Here is a 25030-nt window from a genome sequence, read left to right as displayed (position 1 = left end):
GGAGCAGCAGCCTGTGTACAGAGCAAGGAGCCGCAGCATGTGTGTAGAGCATGGAGCAGCAGTGTGTGTACAGAGCATGGAGCAGCAGCGTGAGTACAGAGCATGGAGCAGCAGCGTGTGTACAGAGCATGGAGCAGAAGCGTGTGTACATAGCATGGAGCAGCAGTGAATGAACAGAGCATGGAGCAGCAGTGTGTGTACAGAGCATGGAGCAGCTGCGTGTGTATAGAGCATGGAGCAGCTGCGTGTGTATAGAGCATGGAGCAGCAGCGTGTGTGTACAGAGCAAGGAGCAGCAGGGTGTGTACAGAGCATGGAGCAGCAGCCTGTGTGTAGAGCATGGAGCAGCAGCGTGTGCACAGAGCATAGAGCAGCAGCATGTGTGTACAGAGCATGGAGCAGCAGCGTGTGTACAGAGCATGGAGCAGCAGTGTATGTACAGAGCATGGAGCAACAGCATGTGTGTAGAGCATGGAGCAGCAGTGTGTGTACAGAGCATGGAGCAGCAGTGTGTGTACAGAGCATGGAGCAGCAGTGTGTGTACAGAGAGAAAAAGTTGTAGGCAGCGCTTCCAAATACAGAAAGCTGCACCTGAATTGAATTCAATTCAGGTGCAGCTTTCTGTATTTGGAAGCGCTGCCTACACCTTTTTCTCTATGTAAAATGTTCTAAGTATACTTGTGGTAGCCTGCATCCAATCTGCATTCAAATTTTAGATTAGGGACTAGCACATAAATTAGCACTTAAATTTGCATAATTTTGCATCTGATTTGGATTCAAGGCGTGTATTTAGCCCCTGGGGGTCTGTACACGCCCCTTGATGGTTTATAAGCCAGTTGCAGCCTGTGAGCGCTGTCATTTTTGTTTGTCAGTGTGTGTACAGAGCATGGATCAGCAGCGTGTGTACAGAGCATAGAGCAGCAGCGTGTGTACAGAGCATAGAGCAGCAGTGTGTGTACAGAGCATAGAGCAGCAGCGTGCGTACAGAGCATGGAGCAGCAGTGTGTACAGAGCATGGAGCAGCAGCGAGTGTACAGAGCATGGAGCAGCAGTGTGTGTACAGAGTATGGAGTAGCAGCGTGTGTTTAGAGCATGGAGCAGCAGTGTGCATACAAAGCATAGAGCAACAGTGTGTGTACAGAGCATGGAGCTGCAGTGTGTGTACAGAGCATAGAGCAGCAGCATGCGTACAGAGCATGGGGCAGCAGCGTGTGTACAGAGCATGGAGCAGCAGTGTGTGTACAGAGCATAGAGCAGCAGTGTGTGTACAGAGCATAGAGCAGCAGCGTGCGTACAGAGCATGGGGCAGCAGCGTGCGTACAGAGCATGGAGCAGCATGTGTGTACAGAGTATGGAGTAGCATCGTGTACAGAGCATGAAGCAGCAGTGAGTGTACAGAGCATGGAGTAGCAGCGTGTGTACAGAACATGGAACAGCAGTGAATGACCAGAGCATAAAGCAGCAGTGTGTGTACAGAGCATGGAGCAGCAGCGTGTGTACAGTGCACGGAGCAGCTCTGGAGAACTTAACTGAGTCAGGTATGAGCAACGCCACTGCCCAAAATCCCCCCTCAGACCAGAGCCGGTGCAGTGTCTGGGGAAAGGTACAAGTTGAGACACCAGAATATCTGCAGGTATCCTGCAGCTCACAGCACTGCCCTTTTTCTTTCTATGCTATAGTTGACTTAGGATGGAGAAACAGTGAGTGTACACAGCATGGAGCAGCAGTGTGTGTACAGAGCATGGAGCAGCAGTGTGTGTACAGAGCATGGAGCAGCAGTGTGTGTACAGAGCATGGAGCAGCAGTGTGTGTACAGAGCAAGGAGCAGCAGTGTGTGTACAGAGCATGGAGCAGTAGCATGTGTGTACAGAGCATGGAGCAGTAGCATGTGTGTAGAGCATGGAGCAGCAGCGTGTGCACAGAGCATAGAGCAGCAGCATGTGTGTACAGAGCACTGAGCAGCAGCATGTGTGTACAGAGCATGGAGGAGCAGCATGTGTGTACAGAGCATGGAGCAGCAGCCTGTGTACAGAGCATGGAGCAGCAGCCTGTGTCCAGAGCAAGGAGCCGCAGCATGTGTGTAGAGCATGGAGCAGCAGTGTGTGTATAGAGCATGGAGCAGCAGCGTGTGTACAGAGCATGGAGCAGCAGCGTGTGTACATAGCATGGAGCAGCAGTGTGTGTACAGGGCATGGAGCAGCAGCATGTGTACAGAGCATGGAGCAGCAGTGAATGAACAGAGCATGGAGCAGCAGTGTGTGTACAGAGCATGGAGCAGCAGTGTGTGTACAGAGCATGGAGCAGCTGTGTGTGTATAGAGCATGGAGCAGCAGCGTGTGTGTACAGAGCAAGGAGCAGCAGCATGTCTGTAGAGCATGGAGCAGCAGCGTGTGCACAGAGCATAGAGCAGCAGCATGTGTGTATAGAGCATAGAGCAGCAGCGTGTGCACAGAGCATGGAGCAGTAGTGTGTGTACACACCATGGAGCAGCAGTGTGTGTACAGAGCATGAAGCAGCATCATGTGTACAGAGCATGGAGCAGCAGCATGTGTGTAGAGCATGGAGCAGCAGTGTGTGTACAGAGCATGGATCAGCAGTGTGTGTACAGAGCATGGATCAGCAGTGTGTGTACAGAGCATGGAGCAGCAGTGTGTGTACAGAGCATGGAGCAGCAGTGTGTGTACAGAGCATGGAGCAGCAGCGTGTGTATAGAGCATGGAGCAGCAGTGTGTGTACAGAGCATGGAGCAGCAGTATGTGTACAGAACATGGAGCAGCAGTGTGTGTACAGAGCATAGAGCAGCAGTGTGCGTACAAAGCATAGAGCAGCAGCGTGCATACAGAGCATGGAGCAGCAGCGTGTGTACAGAGCATGGAGCAGCAGCATGTGTACAGAGCATGGAGCAGCAGTGTGTGTACAGAGTGTGGAGTAACAGCGTGTGTACAGAGCTTGGAGCAGCAGTGAATGACCAGAGCATAAAGCAGCAGTGTGTGTACAGAGCAGAGAGCAGCAGTGTGTGTACAGAGCATGGAGCAGCAGCGGGTGTACAGTGCACGGAGCAGCTCTGGAGAACTTAACAGAGTCAGGTATGAGCACAGCCCTGTGCCCTGCTGTGACGGCTTCACTTTCTCCTTCATTAGCAATGTTGGCTGTCCTCACTCATCTCTATCCAAACTGCTCCTGATCGATCCCATTGTCGGTCGGTCGGACAGGAAATTGCATTATGTGTTCACTTCTACCAGCATGATGCCCTACCATATTATTACACTGTATTGTACACGTAGGTGAAGGAGACCTTTCAGGAATCCCCCGCTTGAAAATCCTGGGTTTGCCCTGCCAATGAAGATCAAGTTGGATACACTAGAGGGGAGGGCATTGCTAATGGCTTACAATCTAAGGGGGTAGGGACACACTAAACACGGGTTGCATAATGAGTGCGTGGAATTGAAATGTCCACACTTCGGAAAATGGAAATTAGAATTTTGCAGAAAAAACGCATTTGTACAACTTGGTTATTTTCGCCCAATCACGGAACTCAGAAGCATTAGACTAATGCAGATTTTTTTTCAGCAAAAATCAGATTACCGTGGTAATTTTAGACCAACAAGACTCCGACACTACAGAGTATTCCGGAGTCGGGTGATTGGCCTAAAATGTCTGTGGTATTGTGAATGCTGGGGTTAGATTCTGCATTGTCTGTTCTCTTAGTCAACTCGGAAGTATTAGGCCAATCAGGGAATGCAAAAAAATGGCCAAAAAAGACTCCTCGGAAATCGGCAGTGGCAGAAATCGGCATTAATGGCAGTGATGGGGGGGAGGTCGGCGATCTGTAAGAGGTGCATTTTAAACTTGATAGGTGGTTGATGTAAGTTTCAAAGGGTGGGGGCAGCTCTAGAGAAGTCCTGCAGCTATGCATTGGAGTCGGAAAGGCACAGGGTGGTCAGGCACAGTTCGGAGGGGGTAACCAGTGGGGGTCTGTGGACAAGTTCATAGATGTAGGTCAGGCAGGTCTTGTGTACAGATTTGTTGGCCAGGCACAGAATTCTGAATGGATATGGAGCTAGTAGAGGGATTTACAGTGTGGCGTCATAGAGGCTGAGCAATGGGATTGCCTTTGTCAGCCGCTTCACAGAGACACTCACGCACTATTTGTGGAGCTGCTTGGGAACTAATACCCAAGAAAAATGGGGATCTGTGTTAGAGTAGGGTTAGGTCTGGTCATAGTAAAATATCGGTATTGAATACCAATATTTTACTATCAGCCTTACTGGGCTCCCCAAACGTCTACGCAGGGTTGCTTGGATACCCCGATCATGAATTCGAGAGATCACGATCACGACTTTTCCTGAATTGGTCGTGATCGTGATCACGGATAGAAGTGGAATATCGATTTGAATGCGGATTTTTCCACCATAAACCCTCCCCCAGGGAGTCATCACCCCCACCTCCTCCTGGGACACTGGAAGTAGAGAAGAGCCCCTTGTCCATGGATATGACTTTGGACCATGGACCATGCGGGGTGGACTAACACCGCCGGGGCTCCACATTCTGGCTACCCCAGCCTGCATGGGTTTACAAGGGGTTAAAGAGGTATCCCACACTCTGAACATAAAAAAATAGTCAAAATAGATCTTTATACAGCCATATTGCGGCTGTATAGCGATCCCTGGCCAAAGTGTTGCGACTTTGGAGGGGCTTCCAGGGGCCGTACGCAGTGCGTACGAACCCCCTGGAAGCCCAATCATGAAATGTATTGCTCTTTCTTTTAATGTATTTAAAATTAAATTACCGTTAGGTTTGCTACATTATCCGTCATTCACCGCATTTAAATGTATACTTTTTTCCTATTGAAATTCAAAATCGATTTTCTCAGAAACGATAAGGTCTTTTTGATTATTTTTCCTCTCCTCTTGTTCCCACTGTTCTACTTAACATACTCTACAAATTTGGTGTTTCTAGCATGTCAGGGGGCTTTGCTCTTAACCGCTTAAAGCGGAACTCCAGTGAAAATAATGTAATAAAAAAGTGCTACATTTTTACAATAATTACGTATAAATGATTTAGTCAGTGTTTGCCCATTGTAATAGCTTTCCTCTCCCTGATTTAAATTCTGACATTTGTCACATGGTGACATTTTTACTGCTGGCAGGTGATGTCACTGGAACGAGCTGCTGCTTGCTGTTTTGGCAGTTGGAAACAGCTGTAAACAGTTATTTCCCACAATGCAACAAGGGTCACAGACAGGAAACTGCCAGGACCATGGTCCTCACAGTTTCCTGTGGGAGGGGTTTCACCACAATATCAGCCATACAGAGCCCCATGGTGATGATCCGTTTGTGAAAAGCAATAGATTTCTTATGTAAAAAGGGGGTATCAGCTACTGATTGGGAGGAAGTTCAATTCTTGGTCACGGTTTCTCTTTAAGTCGGCGGGTTTTTAACCGACTCATGATTATGGCTGGACTCCGATCACGAGTCGGATTTCGAATGTGATCACAACTGCATTCAAAACCGGTATTCGTGATCGTGGCCAATCACAAATGCCAATTTCGACCTCGTGATCGCAAACATCGGCTCGTTATCACCAGTGCTGGGCCGAAATTACGCATTAGCGTAATTACGCATTGTAATTCACTACAAATGCACCGTAAGCGTTACGTGTAAGGTTACGGTATTACGCGTAATTAATTACGCGTAGACCGTAGGGTTACGTTTTACGCATAACAAATTACGCGTAAGACAGTAAACTCCCATTGAAATTACACAGTCTGCCGTAATCGCGTAATATTACGCTCCCGTATAATATAAAAAAGCCGCCGACTTTAAGGGTTAATAGCAAAGCCCCCTTAAGTGCTAAGAGCCTCAAATTTGGAGAATATATTAAGGAGATCAGAAGGAATAAGAGGAAAAAAATTCTTTTCAAAAAGACCTTATAGTTTTTGAGAAAATCAATGTTAAAGTTTCAAAGGAAAAATATATACATTTAAAAACCCGCCGACTTTAACAGTTAATAGCAAAGCCTGCTTAAAATTTAGGAACACCAAATTCACAGGGTATATTAAGGGGATCAGTGGGAATAAGAGGAAATTTTTTTTTTTCAAAAAGACCTTATAGTTTTTGAGAAAATCGATTTTTAAGTTTCAAGGGCGAAAATGTCTTTTAAATGCGGAAAATGTCAGTTTTTTTTGCACAGGTAACAATAGTGTTTTATTTTCATAGATTCCCCCAAGTGGGAAGAGTTTTACTTACTTCGTTCTGAGTGTGGGAAATATAAAAAAAAAACGACGTGGGGTCCCCCCTCCCAGACCTCTTTAACCCCTTGTCCCCCATGCAGACTGGGATAGCCAGAATGCGGAGCACCGGCCGCGTGGGGCTCCGCACCCTGACTATACCAGCCCGCATGGTCCATGGATTGGGGGGTCTCGGAAGGGGAGGGGCAGCCAAGCTTTCCCCTCCCCCTCCGAGCCCTTGTCCAATCCAAGGACAAGGGGCTCTTCTCCACCTCCGATGGGCGGTGGAGGTGGAGGCCGCGATTTCCTGGGGAGGGGTTCATGGTGGCATCTGGGAGTCCCCTTTAAAAAGGGGTCCCCCAAATGCCCACCCCCCTCCCAGGAGAAATGAGTATAGAGGTACTTGTAGTACCCCTTACCCATTTCCTTTAAGAGTTAAAAGTAAATAAACACACAAACACATAGAAAAAGTATTTTAATTGAACAAAAAACATAACCACGAAAAAAGTCCTTTAATATTCTTAATTAACCATTAATACTTACCTGTCCCTTTAAAAGCCAGTTCCCACGCAATATCCTCGGAAATATACTAATCAGTTACAATGTAACAAAGTTATTACAATGTAACAACTTTGTTACATTGTAACTACGCCGCACCCGACGTCACTCACCGCCGCCGCCGCCGCCGCCGCGTCTGTGCTGCAGGACCCGACAGAATATAGCTCAGAGCTCTCTAAGCATCTTTGTATTTGGGCTCCAAGGAGCCCCATTGGTCCTTAGCAGACCAATGGGGTTCCTTCTGATTTGAAGGAACCCCATTGGTCTGCTAAGGACCAATGGGGCTCCTTGGAGCCCAAATACAAAGATGCTTTCGAGAGCTCTGAGCTAATATAGCTCAGAGCTCTGTCGGGTGAAGGGACGCTAAGTCCCCGCCGGCTCCGCTGCCCTCCCCGCCTCTCCCACATGTCACCTATATACATGCTGGCACCCATGGGTGCCAGCATGTATATGAGTGACAGGTGTGGGCGGAGTGGACGGCGGGAGCCGGCGGGGACTAGCGTGTATGCGGCGGCCGGCGGGTGAGCGGCGAGTGACGTCGGGTGCGGTGGTGTTACAAAGTAACAAAGTTGTTACATTGTAATAACTTTGTTACATTGTAACTGATTAGTATATTTCCGAGGATATTGCGTGGGAACTGGCTTTTAAAGGGACAGGTAAGTATTAATGGTTAATTAAGAGTATTAAAGGACTTTTTTTCGTGGTTATGTTTTTTGTTCAATTAAAATACTTTTTCTATGTGTTTGTGTGTTTATTTACTTTTAACTCTTAAAGGAAATGGGTAAGGGGTACTACAAGTACCTCTATACTCATTTCTCCTGGGAGGGGGGTGGGCATCTGGGGGACCCCTTTTTAAAGGGGACTCCCAGATGCCACCATGAACCCCTCCCCAGGAAATCGCGGCCTCCACCTCCACCGCCCATCGGAGGTGGAGAAGAGCCCCTTGTCCTTGGATTGGACAAGGGCTCGGAGGGGGAGGGGAAAGCCTGGCTGCCCCTCCCCTTCCGAGACCCCCCAATCCATGGACCATGCGGGCTGGTATAGTCAGGGTGCGGAGCCCCACGCGGCCGGTGCTCCGCATTCTGGCTATCCCAGTCTGCATGGGGGACAAGGGGTTAAAGAGGTCTGGGAAGGGGGACCCCACGTCGTTTTTTTTTAATATTTCCCACACTCAGAACGAAGTAAGTAAAACTCTTCCCACTTGGGGGAATCTATGAAAATAAAACACTATTGTTACCTGTGCAAAAAAAACTGACATTTTCCGCATTTAAAAGACATTTTCGCCCTTGAAACTTAAAAATCGATTTTCTCAAAAACTATAAGGTCTTTTTGAAAAAAAAAATTTCCCTCTTATTCCCACTGATCCCCTTAATATACCCTGTGAATTTGGTGTTCCTAAATTTTAAGCAGGCTTTGCTATTAACTGTTAAAGTCGGCGGGTTTTTAAATGTATATATTTTTCCTTTGAAACTTTAACATCGATTTTCTCAAAAACTATAAGGTCTTTTTGAAAAAAATTGTTTTCCTCTTATTCCTTTTGATCTCCTTAATATATTCTCCAAATTTGAGGCTCTTAGCACTTAAGGGGGCTTTGCTATTAACCCTTAAAGTCGGCGGCTACCTAACATTGATCCATGCGTCAACTTTTCCGCTTGGCAGCATGACCTTACGCATTAATTGCTAGTAGGATTTTACGCGTAAGCCTATAACGTAATAACCTGAATTACGGTATACTTACGCGTAATTGCGTAAGTGCTATGAGTAATTATAGACATGTACCGAAATTGAATGTCTATGCCGTAAGCGTAATTTCGTAATGCGTAATAGCGTAAAATTACGCGTAATGATCCGTAAGCGTAGCTTTCTCCATTACGACCAGCACTGCGTTATCACAAGGTAGTTGTGATCAGGAGCTCGTGATGAGCAACCCTGCTTCTAGGCTGCCTTATTTGATGTGTACCAGCAGAGGACAGAAGAGGAACAGAACTTGATCCGGTAAAGTAGCTATTTCTTTAAAAGATGGACAATTTAGAATTATATTTTGTTATTATGGCGTGTTCCCATATTTTGTGCCTTGAAGAATTTTGTGTCCTCCTCATGGACAGAGAGGACTCAGCATTGAGTCTATAATAAACCATCCTCTGCTCTATCGATTGCCTGACCCCGGTATATTTCTGGACTGACATCTCCAGAGTGGTGACCCGGGAGGATGATAAGTGACAGGCCACGTGACAGTACAGGCCGTAGCCGTAGCCGGCAGGTACACGGGGGCAGGAGAGCGCTCTCTGTGTCATTCCTCCTCAGACAGTGACAAAGTGCTGCCATTGTGACTGACAAAAAACATGGAAGGTCCTGACAGTCGGGCCCGGGTCATGGGCTGTATGTGGAGGGGAATGTAACATTAGAGAAAATTGCTCACCAGAATAGCTTGTCTCAATTCCACACAAAGGTAAAAAATAAAATACACTGAAAAGGTAAAATTAAATGGACGGTAAACAGTAAAGTTGCATGTCGTACCTTTTTTTTGCTACAGGTGAAACTCAAAACATCATGGAAAAGTCAATTTATTTCAGTTATTCAACTTAAAAGATGATACTAATCTATGAAATAGACTCATTACATGCAAAGCGAGATATTTCAAGCCTTTATTTGTTATAATTTTGATGCTTATGGCTTACAGCTTATGAGAACCCCAAAATCAAAATCTCAGCCCATTAGAATATTGTGAAAATGTTCAACATTCTGGGCTCAAAGTGTCAGACTCTAATCAGCTATTTCATCCAAAACACCTGCAAAGGGTTCCGATTTCATAGATCAGTTTCACCTTTTAAGTTCAACTACCGAAATGAATGGACATTTGCACAATATTCTAATTTGTTGATTTTCATGTGTACATACTGGTAAGTAGGGACGGCCCAAAAAGTTCCTGGCAAACCTGGGCCGTCGCTGTTTGCTTTTGACAGCATTTTTTTTGCCTTTTACATTAACCACTTAAGGACCACAGGCTCCGTCACTCAAGCGGGGATGCGCGCAATCCCCTGCAAACCATTCCCCCAGGACTTGACACTGATCGGCGTTACGCGGTCCTGGGGGAACCACCTTGCGGCCGCCTTTCTGCGTTAGGAGGTTGTAAGGTGGTTAAAGTCAATAGGCACAGATTTTAGCGGTTAATAGCAAAGCTCCCTTACGTGCTAGAAACACCAAATTTTCAGGGTATATGAAGGACAGCGGGTACAAGAGGGAAACATTTTTTTTTCCAAAAAGACCTTATAGTTTTTGAGAAAATCGATTTTTAAACGTAGAGGAAAAAAGTAGAAAGTGAATGTGGTAAAATGACAGATGTATTATCGTATATAAATGTATTTAGACCAATAAATGTTATTAGACCAAGGGGGAGCATTTGAGACAAAATGTAAAGATGCTTTTGGCTCTATCTAGCTATACTTAGTATAGCTAGAGCCGGCAGGAGTGGTGATATGTGTCGGGATGTGCGCGTCAGAGATCTTCAGTCAAGGGCGCGAGATAGAGGATATTGGCGTGGGATCATTTCTGAAGATATTGGCGTGGGAACATTTTTTTTTACGGGACAGGTAAGTATTTCTGGTTAAATAAGATTAATAAAGGACTTTTGTTGTTGTTGTGCTTTTATTTCATTTAACCCTTTGTGGGAATGGGTAAGGGGTACTATGTACCCATAGACTCATTTCTCCTGGGGGGAGGGGGGGGGGCATCTGGAGGTTCCCTTCTTAAAGGGGACTCCCAGATGCCACCACGAACACCCCATGGAGTCGGCAACCCCCACCTCCTCCTGGGGCACCATGGATTGGACAAGAGCTCGGGGGGGAGGGGGGGGGCTTGGCCGCACCGGAGCCCTGCCATACCATGGACCATGTGGGCTGCTATAGTCAGGGTGTGAAGCCCCACGTGGCCAGGACTCTGTATTCTGGCTATCCAGTGTCGGACTGGGAGCTGGAGAAGCTTAGGAAATCCACTTGCTGGCCAAGCAGCTGTAATTAGGTGTTGATGCTCACAGTGAGGACTTGCTGCTGGTTTCTATTGGGAGTGATAACACAGGGTTACTGCTGCTTGGCCAGCAGGTGGATTTCCTCAGTTTTTCCACCTCCTTGTCCAACACTGTGGCTATCCCAGCCAGCGTGGGGGACAAGGGGTTTAAAAGGCTTGGGAGGGGGGATCCCACATAATTTTTTTTTTTAAATGTCAAACAATGAACAGAAAAAAAAAATGAAATCTTTCGTTTATACATCTGGTGAATGAAAAATATTTTTTGTGCGTCCTTTGCAAAGTGAGAAGTGGATATTTTGCTTTTCTCTCCTTCCTGTATACATTTCATCATCACAAGAGTGAAGAGTGAAGCAGAAGACAGCGCACCGTCCGGCATGTGAGAGGCGGCAGATCAGCACAGTCACGGCGCAGCAGACAAACCAATCACTCCATCCGGAGCGGCAGCATGTTCTGTTAATGGGGAACACATGAAGAATGGCCTCAATCAGGCCGGGTCAGAGCCTGGCAGGCGTATAGTCAGAGGCCGACTGATAAATCTCAGAGGCAGCACTGACCCATCCCTCACCTCTCCAGGAAGGTGAGCACTGCGCCATTCTGTACAGGCCCCAGACAGTCCTCCAAAACACGGGCGCCGCCATGTCAGACAATGTACACCCGGCAGCTTACCGTCCCTTCCCAGGCAGAGAGGAACGGAGAGTTTGAGAAGGTAAACTTATAACTTCTCAAAGTAATTTTACTTGTTTATTTATTTAAAGGGACTATGAACAGACAATAAAAATGGAATCTGAACTTTACCTGGGTCTTCATCCAGCCTCCTGAAGCCTGTGAGGTCCCTGGGCGTCCTCTGGGTCCCCCCATTCTCCTGCTGGTGGCTCCGGTAGCGTGCAACTTCGGTGGGAGCTGTGTGCACACAAGGGTCCCTTTAAGGGTCAACTTGATTCAAAATAATATTAATAATAAAATAGCATATTAATAATAATAATAATAATAATAATAATTATTATTATTATTATTATTATTAAAAAAACAACAAAATAATAGTGATGAGCGTAATGACCTAATTACGAGAAATCTTGCGTACTTCGTGAAAATTACAATTGCAGCCTTATAATCAAAATTGTGTAATTTCGCGCAATTATGTGAAATTTTACGTTTATGCGGAATTTAGTAATTACGATTATTTTCGGAATTACGATCGTTTTTGTAATGAAAAAAAAATCTGAATTTCAGGTTTAACGCCAAAATTAGGCTGTTCACGAAATTGTGTTGCAGTCCAGAGCCTCCTGATACATTTAAAGTGCAGGGACCTTTTAATCATCAGACATTGCAAAGCCCAAAATCAAGTGTCTCAGCATGCATGACTGCTAAGTGCACCTTGGCAAAGAGCACCTGTCCTAGAAGTGGCTGCAGATAGAGCCTCCTGATACATTTAAAGTGACAGCTCGTGCAGGTGCGTTTGCATTATCAGTAATTGCAAGACTTTCCTGAGTTTAGTAATTACTTAAATTTGCATAATTACTATTAAAAATGAAATTACGTCTATTTTCGTAAATTAAAATAACTTTGTTTCTATAGAAACACAAAAATTACGCTTGTGGAATGGAGATAAAAAACGTACCTTAGAAAAAAAGCCATTTGGCAAGCAATAGGAGACAAACTTGCTATCTTGTCTATGACCCTGTTTAACCATAAGGCTACATATGGTGGGCAGCACGGTGGCGTAGTGGTTAGCTCTCTCGCCTTGCAGCGCTGGGTCCCTGGTTCGAATCCCAGCCAGGGCACTATCTGCAAAGAGTTTGTATGTTCTCCCCGTGTCTGCGTGGGTTTCCTCCGGGCACTCCGGTTTCCTCCCACATTCCAAAAACATACGGATCAGTTAATTGTCTCCCCCTAAAAAATTGGCCCTAGACTACAGTACTTACACTACATAATATAGATATATAGCAATGATAGGGATTAGATTGTGAGCTCCTTTGAGGGACAGTTAGTGACAAGACAATATATATATATACACTGTACAGCGCTGCGTAATATGTCGGCGCTATATAAATACTAAATAATAATAATAATAATAATAATAATAATAATAATAATATGGTGCGCACTGCCATATTGTGCTGTGGCAGGGGAGCCCAGGGCAGGACAATTGCACCTCACCATTCCCCCATGCACATTACCCTGCTGCAGAGTGCACCTACAGGGTAATATTCATAGCTCCGCCCCTTGAACACTGATGTACTTCCTGATGGACAGGAAGTACATCACTGTTTTTCTCTTGATTGGGGCATGCGTGTCATACCGATACCACAACAATCTAAATTGATTGTTGCAGTGCCATATATTCCAATGCATATGCCTGCCATGCGGTACCACTCATACTCTGCATCATTGTGGCCAGTTCCATCACATCGCGATGCACTGCAGGTAGTGCTACTTGTCTCACTGAGTGAAGAGGAAGGGCAGCTCATCTAAACCAAGCTGCACCTGAGTGTTACTATCTGAATAGGGCTGCAAGGCTTTTTACACAACTGCACTCATTACAGCTGAGACAGGTGCTACACACCAATAGTAGGATGTCTGCTTCCAAAATAATTTGCATGCAAAGGATTTTGTACTAAACCCTTCCAGCACGATGAGGCCATCCTGATGGAAGGGACCCTATCAACTAGCCATTAAAATGGAGGAGGGGGTGCAGCATGGACCATGCACAACTCTGACCTCTATTTAAAATGACCCAAAAAGACTGACATGCAAACATAACCCTGCGCCCCTTCCTTAATTTTAATGGCTAGTTGCTAGGGTCTCTTCCACCAGGATGACCTCATCACGGTGGAAGGGTCTAGTAGTTAGGAGCGACCAAGTGTATGGATCCTGCTAATCTGAGCCTCCAGATCCTATTGAGGCTTCCCCTGTCCTCCAGTGTCCCACGGCGGTCTCGCTGTGCCCCTCCGAATAGCGGGGATGTAAATATTTACCTTCCCGGCTCCAGCGCAGGCGCAGTATCGGCTCTCCGCTCAGAGATAGGCGGAAATAGCCGATCGCTATCGGGCCACTCTACTGCGCAGGCGCAAGTCTCCTGCACCTGCGTAATAGAGGGGACCAGACGGAGATCGGCTATTTCCGCCTATCTCCGTGCTGAGAGCCGCAACAGCGCCCCCACTGGAGCCAGGGAAGGTAAATAAAGGCTTCTCGGGGGAGGATTGCGGGACGCTTCTGGGGAGCCAGCACTGGATTGCCTTCAGCTACAGGGGAGTGGGAAGCCTCATTGGGACCCTGAGGCTTCCCCCTCCCGAGGTGAGTACCCCCCGGGGATTTTTTTTGTTACAGAGTCTCTTTAATGAAATGCTCCGTTTCCATTGCACAGCAAAAAATCATCTCATAAACAACATCTGTTCAGGGATCTTATCCCGTCATTAAAGCCGCAACAGGTTGGTTTAGTTATGGGGACTGGGAAATTGGCCAAATTTAATTTCAGTATCATAGCAGAAATGACAATTATGCTGTGAAATTGATTCTGCCAGATTGCCAACTCACGCCTGTTAATAATTAATATTCATGCCGCAACCCTTCCAGTAAGGTTGTGAAAAACAGTCTGCTGAGCATCCACAAGGTGGCACTGCCCGTCTGCTGGCACTAAAAAAGTTACAGTCACCTTTTATCTTCCTACCCCCAATCTGATGAATAGGAAGAGAATAAACTACATTAAAGGGAACCTGACGTGACAGGGATATGGAGGCTGACATATTTATTTCCTTTTAAACAATACCAGTTCCATGGCAGTCCTGCTGATCCTGTGTCTGTAATACTTTTAGCCATAGACCCTGAACAAGCATGCAGCAGATCAGGTACTCTGAGTCAGCTTGCTCAGGTCTTACTTTGCTTGTTCCAGGGTTTTGGCTGAGGAAATACATATGGCAGCCTCCATATTACTCTAACCTCTGCTTCCCTTTAATTGGTAGTTTTGTGGGCACCATTAAGAAATTCATAGTTAATATACAAATAATACTGTTTCTCAAAATATATTTGTAAAGGATACACAAATTATTATTACAAGACAATAAAATCTCACTGCCCCAAACCCATATAGCAAACTCTTCTAATAATGGTTTTGAGGGGTACGTATTCACTTTATAAACATTATACTGTTTATGTAGAGCCTGGGTCTTTAGAATATTGTCCTGCAAATCCAATGAGAATTGCAACAATCAATACAGCAGTGCGCATTTGTGTGTTAGAATTTCCATCGATGCCATTCTTAATGGAACTAGCAGTTGGCTATAGGAATTCCATAAAGTACAGTGTTCTAAAAATAGCTCTGTGGTGCTCCCTCTAACAGTTGTCACTCTAGACATCTGCCTGGTTTGCCTATGTCTAAAAACGGTCCTGTTGCCCAGGAACATCACAGCTACACTCCTCTTCATGCATGAGCTCGGCTGTACTGTGCGTTAGCAAAAAGCTGCTCGTGGACCAGTGGCTCCAGCTTACTGTTTAAACGTGGCCTTTCTCGCACATGCACAGTACGTCCGCGCTTGTACGTGGCGGGGACCATGGCCACGACAGCATATCTACCGAGCTCTTGTCAGATCTGTTCTGGGGATCTGTATGCTGTAACTGTAGGGGCCAGATGGACACAGGAAGCCCCTGGACTATCTATGTTTCAGCTTTTGCCTCAGCACACTTTAAGAATGACACCATGTTAACCTGAAGTATCTTAAAGGGAGTGTCCAAGTAAAAAAATAAAATAAAACAAAGATCCACTTAACTGGGGCTTCTTCCAGCCCGTGGCAGCCGTCCTGTACACTCGCTGCAGCTCCGGAGGCTCATGGTCTTCTTCCATGGTGCAGCCGACCTCGCCAGGTCGGGTTCCGGGTCGGCGTCTTCTGCGCTCCACAGCGCGGGTCACGTGGTCCGGTCAACATCATCGGGACGGTACTGCACAGGCACAGAACTACGGCTACTACTGCGCAGTACAGTCCCGATGAAGTCGGCCAGACCACGTGACCCGCGCCGTGGAGCGCAGAAGACGCTGACCCGGAACCGGACCTGGCGAGGTCAGCTGCGCCACCGAAGAAGACCAGTAACCTCTGGAGCTGCAGCGAGGGCACAGGACAGCTGCCACGGGCTGGAAGAAGCCCCAGGTTAGTGGATCTTTGTTTTGTTTTTTTACTCGGATGTTTCCTTTAATCATGCTTACTGTGCCCAAGTTCAAGGATTAATGCTCTATTTGGGGGTTTTGGACAAGGCTGGAAATATCGGAACTCTCCTACCCAACCACGGTAACGATAGGAGATGGGATGCCTGGTTACCATAGTAAAAAGGACACAGAGACAACAGGAGCCTAGATAGCTTAGTATGTTTAGGTTAGAGAAGGAAATATGTAGGTGACAAAATGGCCACTCACAAAGGTGGGTTGCAACTGGGGCAACCAACCACAACCACTAGATGCAGATGAAGACAATTAACCTGACTCTACTCAAGGTGTCCAGTCTGGACTGGATACAACCGCTCTCTCTAATGAAATAGGAACTGGCTTTCACCATGGTGTCCTCAGTGTGAAGCCATGGAGGACCTCTCCAACTTTGGTAGGTTTGGGGGTAGTATGTACATAAGGGGTAAAGAGTCATCCAGGTGTATATAACACTAGGTTAAAACACTAAAATGTAAAGTATGAGGTGTCTTACCTCAATTCTCCTGTCAGCGCCGCCGACGCACGTCAGATGTGGAATGCCGAGACCCGAGCTGCGGCTCTAACTTCCGGGTCTCGGCAAGCCGCTGACGTCACTGGAGCACAGGAGGCTGCACAGCTCTCTTTGGACTGGCGGAGGATGTGTTCTCAGTGTGCCTTCCGCCAATGTAAACAATGACCACGTGTGTGTGTATTGCGTGTCAGCTAATCAGCTGACACGCTGAGCATCTATTCGTTGTTTTCAGTTCTGTTGCTTCTGATTGGTTGCTCCTTGTATTTAAGTTCAGTGAGCGCCCCCAGACTTCTCATGTGATAGCATTAGTTTTAGCTTGTGCTGGGTATGCGCCGGTCACTCATTGCTCGCAGGGGCGTAGCAATAGGGGTTGCAGAGGTTACAACCGCATCGGGGTCCTTGGTCCAGAGTGGCCCCAAAGGGCCCTCTCTCAATTACAGTATTAGCTCTCTATTGGTCCTGTGCTCATAATAATCACTTCTATAGATACATTGAATAGTGGTAATCATTAACAAACTGTTCCCCATCCCCTTCTTGTACCTCTGACACTGTAGTTGCCATTGGCAGGTTTTGCTGCGCCGTATCAATTGTTATGTATAGAGTGCTTGGGGGCCCCATTGTAAAACTTGCACTGGGGCCCACAGCTCCTTAGCTACGCCGCTGATTGCTCTGATCTCTATTGCCGATTGTGCCTGTATCTCGACCAAGCTTATTTCCAGATTGATTTCCTGTTGCCCACCTCCGCTTGTTCCTGACCACGCTCTCTAATTGGATTACCTGTGACCTCTGCTAAGTTACTGGACTTCCCTTGAACTCTGCCTGGACTGACTTTGGATTGGATTGACCACGTTATCTGTAAAGTGTTTGAACTGCCTACAGCCTGTCATCACCTGGCTATCATCTGGACTGCCTCCAACCCCAGGCCTCAGGTGATTATATATCTGAGAATACTGTGCATTGTATTACTTTTACTGCTTTGTTTGGTGAATACTATCTGTCGGTCTGTATGATGCTACATGTACCTGTAGAATTGTAATAGGTAGGAGTTTGTGCAGGTGTTACAGGCATACAGCCTGACCTATAGTCATTAACCAGGCAAGCCTGACAGTCGCCCAATGCTGCTGGCTATTTCTCCTTTGGCACTTGTATTGGCCTAAAGAAGTGGGCTTCGTACCACGAAATGTGTTGCCTGTGCTAAATAAACCTTTTGCTGTATGAGCTTGTTGTAATTGAGGTAAGCCACCTCATACTTGGGGTTGAGCCGAAATTTTCAAAATTTCGCGTTACTATAATTACGCATGCGAAATTTGCTATTACGATGCGAAATTATGGTAGCGTAATTGCCATTAAAATCATAACTGAAAATACCGTAAGCGTAATTTTCAACGCGTAATTTCGCGTTTCGTTCATAACGTAATTTCGCATTAAACCATAACGTAATTTCGCGTTAAACCAACCCGTGATTTTGCATTTCTTCGTATTTTCGCGAATTTCATAATTGTTAGCTATAAAAAATTACTTGTTCACATTAGCCAATCAGAAGCGAATCAGCGGTAGTCAGACGAACGCTAACAATTTTTCGCATATAAACACTTTTTCGCGTTAAATAATGTAAAAACTAAGCATGCGCAGTTCAAGGGTGTAAACTACGCTTACAAACGTTTGCATGCAAGGCAAACGTAATTTCGCGATACCCACCGTAACGCGAAAACGACGCGAAAATTAACGCTTACAGTAATATGAACTATCGCGAAATTACGTTATGTAACTACGCTTACAAACGGTTGCATGCAAGGCAAATGTAATTTCGCGATACCCACGGTAATGCGAAAATTACGCGAAAATTACGCTTACGCGGAATTTCGCGAAATCCTTCTTCATTACGATTATGTACTTACGGCCATAATCGTAATTACACTAATTACCAAAATTTCGCAAAATCGTAATTAAGTCATTACGCTCATCTCTACTCATACTTTACATTTTTAGTATTGCTAACCTAGTTTTATAGGTGCTGCGACAAAAGTCTGTGAATTACGGTATCAAGCAACAACTCACGTGGAAAATACTTGTGCTGTGCACCTAGGAGATGCTATGTTTAGATATTTAAACAAGTCTTCCGCTAGGAACACTAGAAATGTTTTTGTTTAAGCCACAGCTTTTGTACAATCTCCTCTAGAGATGAGATCACAGATAACAGTTTACAAAATGTACAATTCACTTACAGAAAAGCAGCAGCAATCGTGCCCGCTAGCAATTTCCTCTAGCGAGAAGAAAAGAGAATCCTGCCAACGTGGCGAAGTCTGCTGAGCCTCTTCTGGTATGTCTGTCGGTGTAGAGCGGCCACATCCAGCTTGTCCTGAGAATCCCCCATCGTGCTTCTAACAAGAAAAATGGTCTCCCTGGTGCCTCCCGCATACCAAATCCAACAAAACATCGCTAAATGATGCCTAATCGCGCCGTTGCCTACCTCTGTTTTATTTCATTCTGCTGCTGCCTGGAGGGAAACAAATGAACTCAGAATATCCATACTTTTGTGCTTCAGAAAAGACCCAGCAGAATAAACACGGATAATTTTAAAGCCTAGTTCTTTGGAGGGAAACAAATGTTATTTTAGTTTTAAAGGACAGAGATGAGTTCCATCACTTCTAGACTTTTTACTACCCCGTTTCCTGAAATTAAGAAATCCCCCCAACGTAAGCCCTAGCAGGAATTTCGAGCATGCTCAAAATATAAGACCTACCCCCAAATGAAGCCATAGTGGCAGTAAGGGGAAGAAGTATAGCAACTCGTGTTATTACTGTAGCCGATGGTCTCGAAGGCAGGACCAAGGCTCTGTCACTACTGCTACTCAGCGACGGCAGTGATCGGCCCAATAATAGACCCAAGGTCCCACCTGAGAGACCATTGGCTGGAGTAGAACTCAAGTTGCCGTACGTTTTCCCTATAGGCTGAAGCTCGGCGGTGTGGAGCTGGGGGAATGAAGAGGATGCACAGGGACATGGGGATAGCACGGCATGGAGTTGGGGGTAAGAAGAGGATGCAGGCGGCATTGGAGGACACCAGGAGGACCTGGGGGACAGTAGAGGACATGGAGAACATAGGCGAACAGGAGGACTTGAGAATGAGGAAGACACGAGCATAGAGGGGGACACCAGGGGGACGCTGAAGGTACAAGAGGGACACAGGAGCACACAGGAGGCGGATCCAGCAGAGGACGAGGCGGCACAGTGGGGAAGGCAGGAGGACACACAGCACAGGAACTTGTGTGTTCACAGAAATATAAGAAATCCCCTGAAAATAAGCCCTAGAATATTTTTTATCTTTTGGTGCAAAAATGTATATAAGACATTCTAATTTTCAGGGAAACACGGTACCTGTTCTTTGGACTAATTTAAGACCTTACACTGGGATGGAAGAGGTGCCTCAAAAGGTAAAACAATAAAAAAAAAAAGATTTACCATTGCGTGTTGACAGGCACTCCTAGCTGCTGTGAAGTTTTTTTTTAACCACTTCAGCAAACAGTGTTGTTCTCCTTATGCATCCGAGCATTAATTTGCCAATAACTTTATAACTATTTATCACAAATAATTGATCTATAGCTTGTTTTTTTCCACCACCATTTAGGCTTTCTTTGGGTGGTACATTTTGCTAAGAAGTATTTTCTTCTAAATACATTTTAACTGGAAGATTAAGAAAGAAATGGAAAAAAATCATTAAAGCGGTTTAAAACTCTGACAAAATTTTCAACAAAAATGTGTTTTCCTACTTTTTATAACCAATACAATGATCATATTTGCTTTTGTGCACAATTATTAATATTCATTTAGATATTATAACTTCCCAAAGTTCAGTTAATTTACTGAAAGCTGCTGGTGCATTTTATTTATAACTGTTGTCATTCTGTTGTAAATGCTGCCAGCAGTGATTTCTGATCTGTTTTTCACTGCAGCACTCATCAGCTAAAGTCCTGCACAGACAGAGAATGTTTACATAAATGTATCAAGTAAAGAATGTGTACACAAGATAAGATTATAAGCAGTTTGGATGCGGGTTCTCCCTGCAGAAGAAAGAGTCAGCCCTGTGATGTAACCCTTTGAATGCTGTTTTACTTAAAAAAAACATTGTGTTAGTATATTATATGCTGTAAATAATCTTTTAGAGCAAAGAAGAAATTCTGGGTTAATTTTCAGATTTTGGCCATTATAGTTTGAAATTAATACATGCTACCGTAATTAAAACTCATGTGTTTTATGTGCCCATTTGTCCCGGTTATCATTATTACCGTTTAAATTATGTCCCTATCACAATTTATGGCGCCGATATTTTATTTAGAAATAAAGGTGCATTTTTTTCAATTTGCGTCCATCACTATTTACAAGCTTATAATTTAAAAAAAAAATATGTAATATAATACTCTCTTGACATGCATATTTAAAAAGTTCAGACCCTTAGGTAACTATTTATGTTTTTTTTGTAATTTTTTTTTTTAATCAAAAAAATTATTTAGGTAATTTTTGGTGTGGGAGGTAAACAGCTAATTTTAAATGTAATATAATGTAATTATTGTGTTGTGTTTTAAAGTGTTACAATAGAACATGCTTATCGCATGCAAGGTGCAATCTTCATTGATGTAAGCCACCTTTGATACTTTTTAATTGTTTTATCTTTTTTTTCGGGGTGGACACGTTTAAAGTTCTCTTACAACGTCTAACCGTTTATTTTTAGAGTGCGACCCACCAAGCCCAAAGAAGATCAAAGGGCCCAAGTAAGGACAGGTTTTCCTTACACACCTTGTACTGTGGTTGCTCGCATTGCGACCCTTATTTGTGAGTACCTTTCTTTTATAAACATCAGTATACATATTTATCAGTTATCATCAACTGCTACACTATACAGGGCTCCTGGGTTCTCTGTGTCTTTTTGTTTTCCTGGAAAGGCCTTCGGAACCACTCAAGATGTCTACTTATACCTTTTAGACCTTCATCATGACCTTAAAGCGGAATGAAACCCAGCATTTCTTCTTTGCTCTAAAAGATTATTTACACCATATTATATACTACCACCATTTTGTTTTTACTAGAACAGCATTCAAAGGGTTAAACACAGGACTTTACAAGTTCCCTGCTGGGAAAGCTGGACGCAAAGGAACTGGAGATTATGTTATCTTGTTTACTTAATTGTATCAAGTGAGGAATGTGACACAATCTCTGACTGTGCAGACTTTCCTGAACACAGACAGACAATTAGAAAGCATTTCTGCCTTCAATACAAGATGAATAAAAACAGTTATGTATAAAATGCAAAGTCAGCTCTCAGAGCAAATACAAATGTACTTTGGGAACTTGTAATTTCTAAATGAATAATAATACTTATGCACAAAAGCAAATATGATAACCATATGGCCTATAAAAAGTAGGAAAACATGTTTTTATTGAATATTATGTCAGGGTTTTATACCGCTTTAAGATGACTGAAAGGACCTCTATCGTGAAAAAGTAGGCAGTTAAAATCTGACAGAACCGACAGGTCCTCACAGCGGATTCTCAAGGTTTTTTTTTTTATTTTCAACACATTTCCTGAACAGCAGTTTAACTGCCCAAATAGTATGATACCAGCTAGCCTCCCTATTCACTTGCACACTATTTTGTCCTGTTACTCTTCTTCCCACCTGGTCTGTCATCTGCACCTTATTGCTCTCTCATGCACCATGCTGCCACTTGCCCTCCTTCCCCTCCATAGCGTGACGTGTTTATATGTATATTTCGACTTTTATTTAGTTCAGGTTTATTTTAAAGAGAATCTGTAACCTAAAAACCTCATATAAATAAACACACCAGCCTGTAGCTTTTCATCTCCTGTCCTGTCCCCCTGTCACCTTTTTCGCTGCTCCGCACTAGGATCCTGCCCCCCCCCCCCCTAAAAACTGTTTTATAAACTGTTTTTGTAAACAAAAAATATTGCTGCAAAACAGGAAGTTCATCATAATATTGCATGTTCCTGTAAACTGCATTACAGCTTCCATGAAAGGTTATATTATTAAACAATACATTCAGCCTTTAGAGTTTATTTCATAGTTTATAAGACGTTTTACCTTGTAAAGAATGCTGCAATCTTTAGTAGTGATTACTGATAGCAGGTCCGTGTCTGCATTCTGCAATAGTCTGAGCTATGCTTCTCACAATTATCAGCTTTTATCAGTAGATGATACTGAGTTACTGAGAGCAGGGAATGTGTGAACTCTGCTTTTCACAGTTTTCAGTGTGTGAAAGACTCCAAATGACTCAGAGCAGGGCTATCAGTGTAACCTCCTCCTGTCTGTAAATAATTACAGCCACTTGCTCTTTGGGCCGACAAGCCTGACAAAGGAGAGCAAATTTGACTTATTACAGCAATGGAGCAACTAAAAAAGGCTGCAGTAAGCCAGAGCACTTTACAATAGATATAGGAACTTGTAGGATAGTAGAAAAAAAGGCTGAACATTTTGTTACAGAGTCTCTTTAAGGTTGGGTCACAAATACATTCATCAGTCTCCGTCGCGTATAATTTGTTTTTCCTCCAGGTAATGATTCGCTGAAGGTGATATTGAACATCGCATGTAATGGGTCACAAAACGTTTAGACATCTTCTACGCCGCACTGCGTATTGATCCGCCTCTCCCGCCATGACTGACCCAGGTCTGTCTGCATCGATTGTGTTATAAAAAAATACATGGTTAGCGTTTAGGCAGCGCCGAGCGATGGATTCATAACACTGGTCCGCACCGAGAGTTCATTAAAAAGCTACATACGTGACGGCGCAGCCGGCGCTAACAAGAAACGCAGCGCTTGTCACCGACCAATGAGGGGATAAATCAGAAGATACCGCACTTAACCCATTCAGGCCCATCCGCCGCTCCCTGTCTTCTGCCATTTCTACTATATGAAGATTACGGTTCATTGATTTTCACTTATTATATTCCAGTTCATTTGCTATGACTGGAAACACAGACAAACATGAGTAATAGACCTTGGGCTGGATTTATTTTTAATTGCCTGGTTGTAGGTGATATACATTTATACTCTTCAACTGGGTTATATCAGAATGTAATGGAAAGTCCTGAGATGTGAGTGAAATTGCAGTTGAGGAGCTACTATCAGATAAACCCAGTACTACAATTGTTTTTTTCCCTAATGAAATTCAGGCTGACCTGGATTCAACTACAATAGGACTAGATGCTACCCTTTTAGCATCGCTTTGAGTCCCCAGGGAGAAAAGCGCTATATAAATATTATTGTTATTGTTATTGTTATTGTTTTAACAGTCCTTGTTTTAATCGGATATGACCCAGGCCCATTGCAGATGTCTACCAACTAATAACGCAAACTCCAGGTTTGCTATTGTTCTTAAATATTTATATAGCACTGACATCTTCTGCAGCACATTACAGAGTACATAGTCATGTCACTGACTGTCCACAGAGGAGCTCACAATCTAATCCCACCATAGTCCTAGTCTAATGTCCTACCATATTATTATTACGTATTTATATAGCACTGACATCTTCTGCAGCACATTACAGAGTACATAGTCATGTCACTGACTGTCCTCAGAGGAGCTCACAATCTAATCCTACCATAGTCATAGTCTAATGTCCCTCCATAGTATTATTATATATTATTTATATAGCTCTGACATCTTCTCCAGCACTTTACAGAGTACATAGTCATGTCACTGACTGTCCTCAAAGGAGCTCACACTCTAATCCTACCATAGCCATAATCTAATGTCCTACCATATTATTATTATGTATTTATATAGCACTGACATCTCCTGCAGCACTTTACAGAGTACATAGTCATGTCACTGACTGTCCTAGTCTAATGCCCTACCATATTATTATTATTATATATTTATAAAGCACTGACATCTTCTGCAGCACTTTACAGAGTACATAGTCATGTCACTGAGAGAGTGGTGTCACAGAGGACCCGACAATCTACCATACTCATAATCTAATAATCCTGTTATAGCCTAGTGTCCTGTATAAGGGCAAATTTGGGGAGGAACCAATCTACTTATTAGCATGTTTTTGGCATGATGAGAGAGGAAACCCACACAAACACAGGGAGAGCATGCAAGCTCCATGCAGATAGTGTCCTGGCCCAGATTTCAACCTGCATTTCTAGTGCTGCTTGGTGAGTTCTACCTAAGTACTATGTCATTGTGTCACCGTTACAATTATATTTATAGAGCTCTTCAGAGTTGTCAGAGGACAGGACTAGGCGAACCTGGTACAATTCCAGACTGAGGTACAGACAGAGCGGGGACAAGGTCCTTCAGCACCCAAGGCTGAGAAACCAAAGTGCACCCCTCCATCCCTTCTACCCCAGCCATCACACACTGATTGCTATTAGACTAAGAGGGCCACAGGGCCCACAACCTCCCCAACACCTTAATATCTAGTTATCTGGCTTGCAGTCACTGCTATGTATCCCCTTTTCTTATTTCTTTCTGCTTCAAACACATTTAGGAATGACATC

This window comes from Hyperolius riggenbachi, chromosome 7 (genome assembly GCF_040937935.1).
Source record: "Hyperolius riggenbachi isolate aHypRig1 chromosome 7, aHypRig1.pri, whole genome shotgun sequence".
Lineage (NCBI taxonomy): Eukaryota > Metazoa > Chordata > Amphibia > Anura > Hyperoliidae > Hyperolius > Hyperolius riggenbachi.
This window is presented reverse-complemented; position numbering follows the sequence as displayed.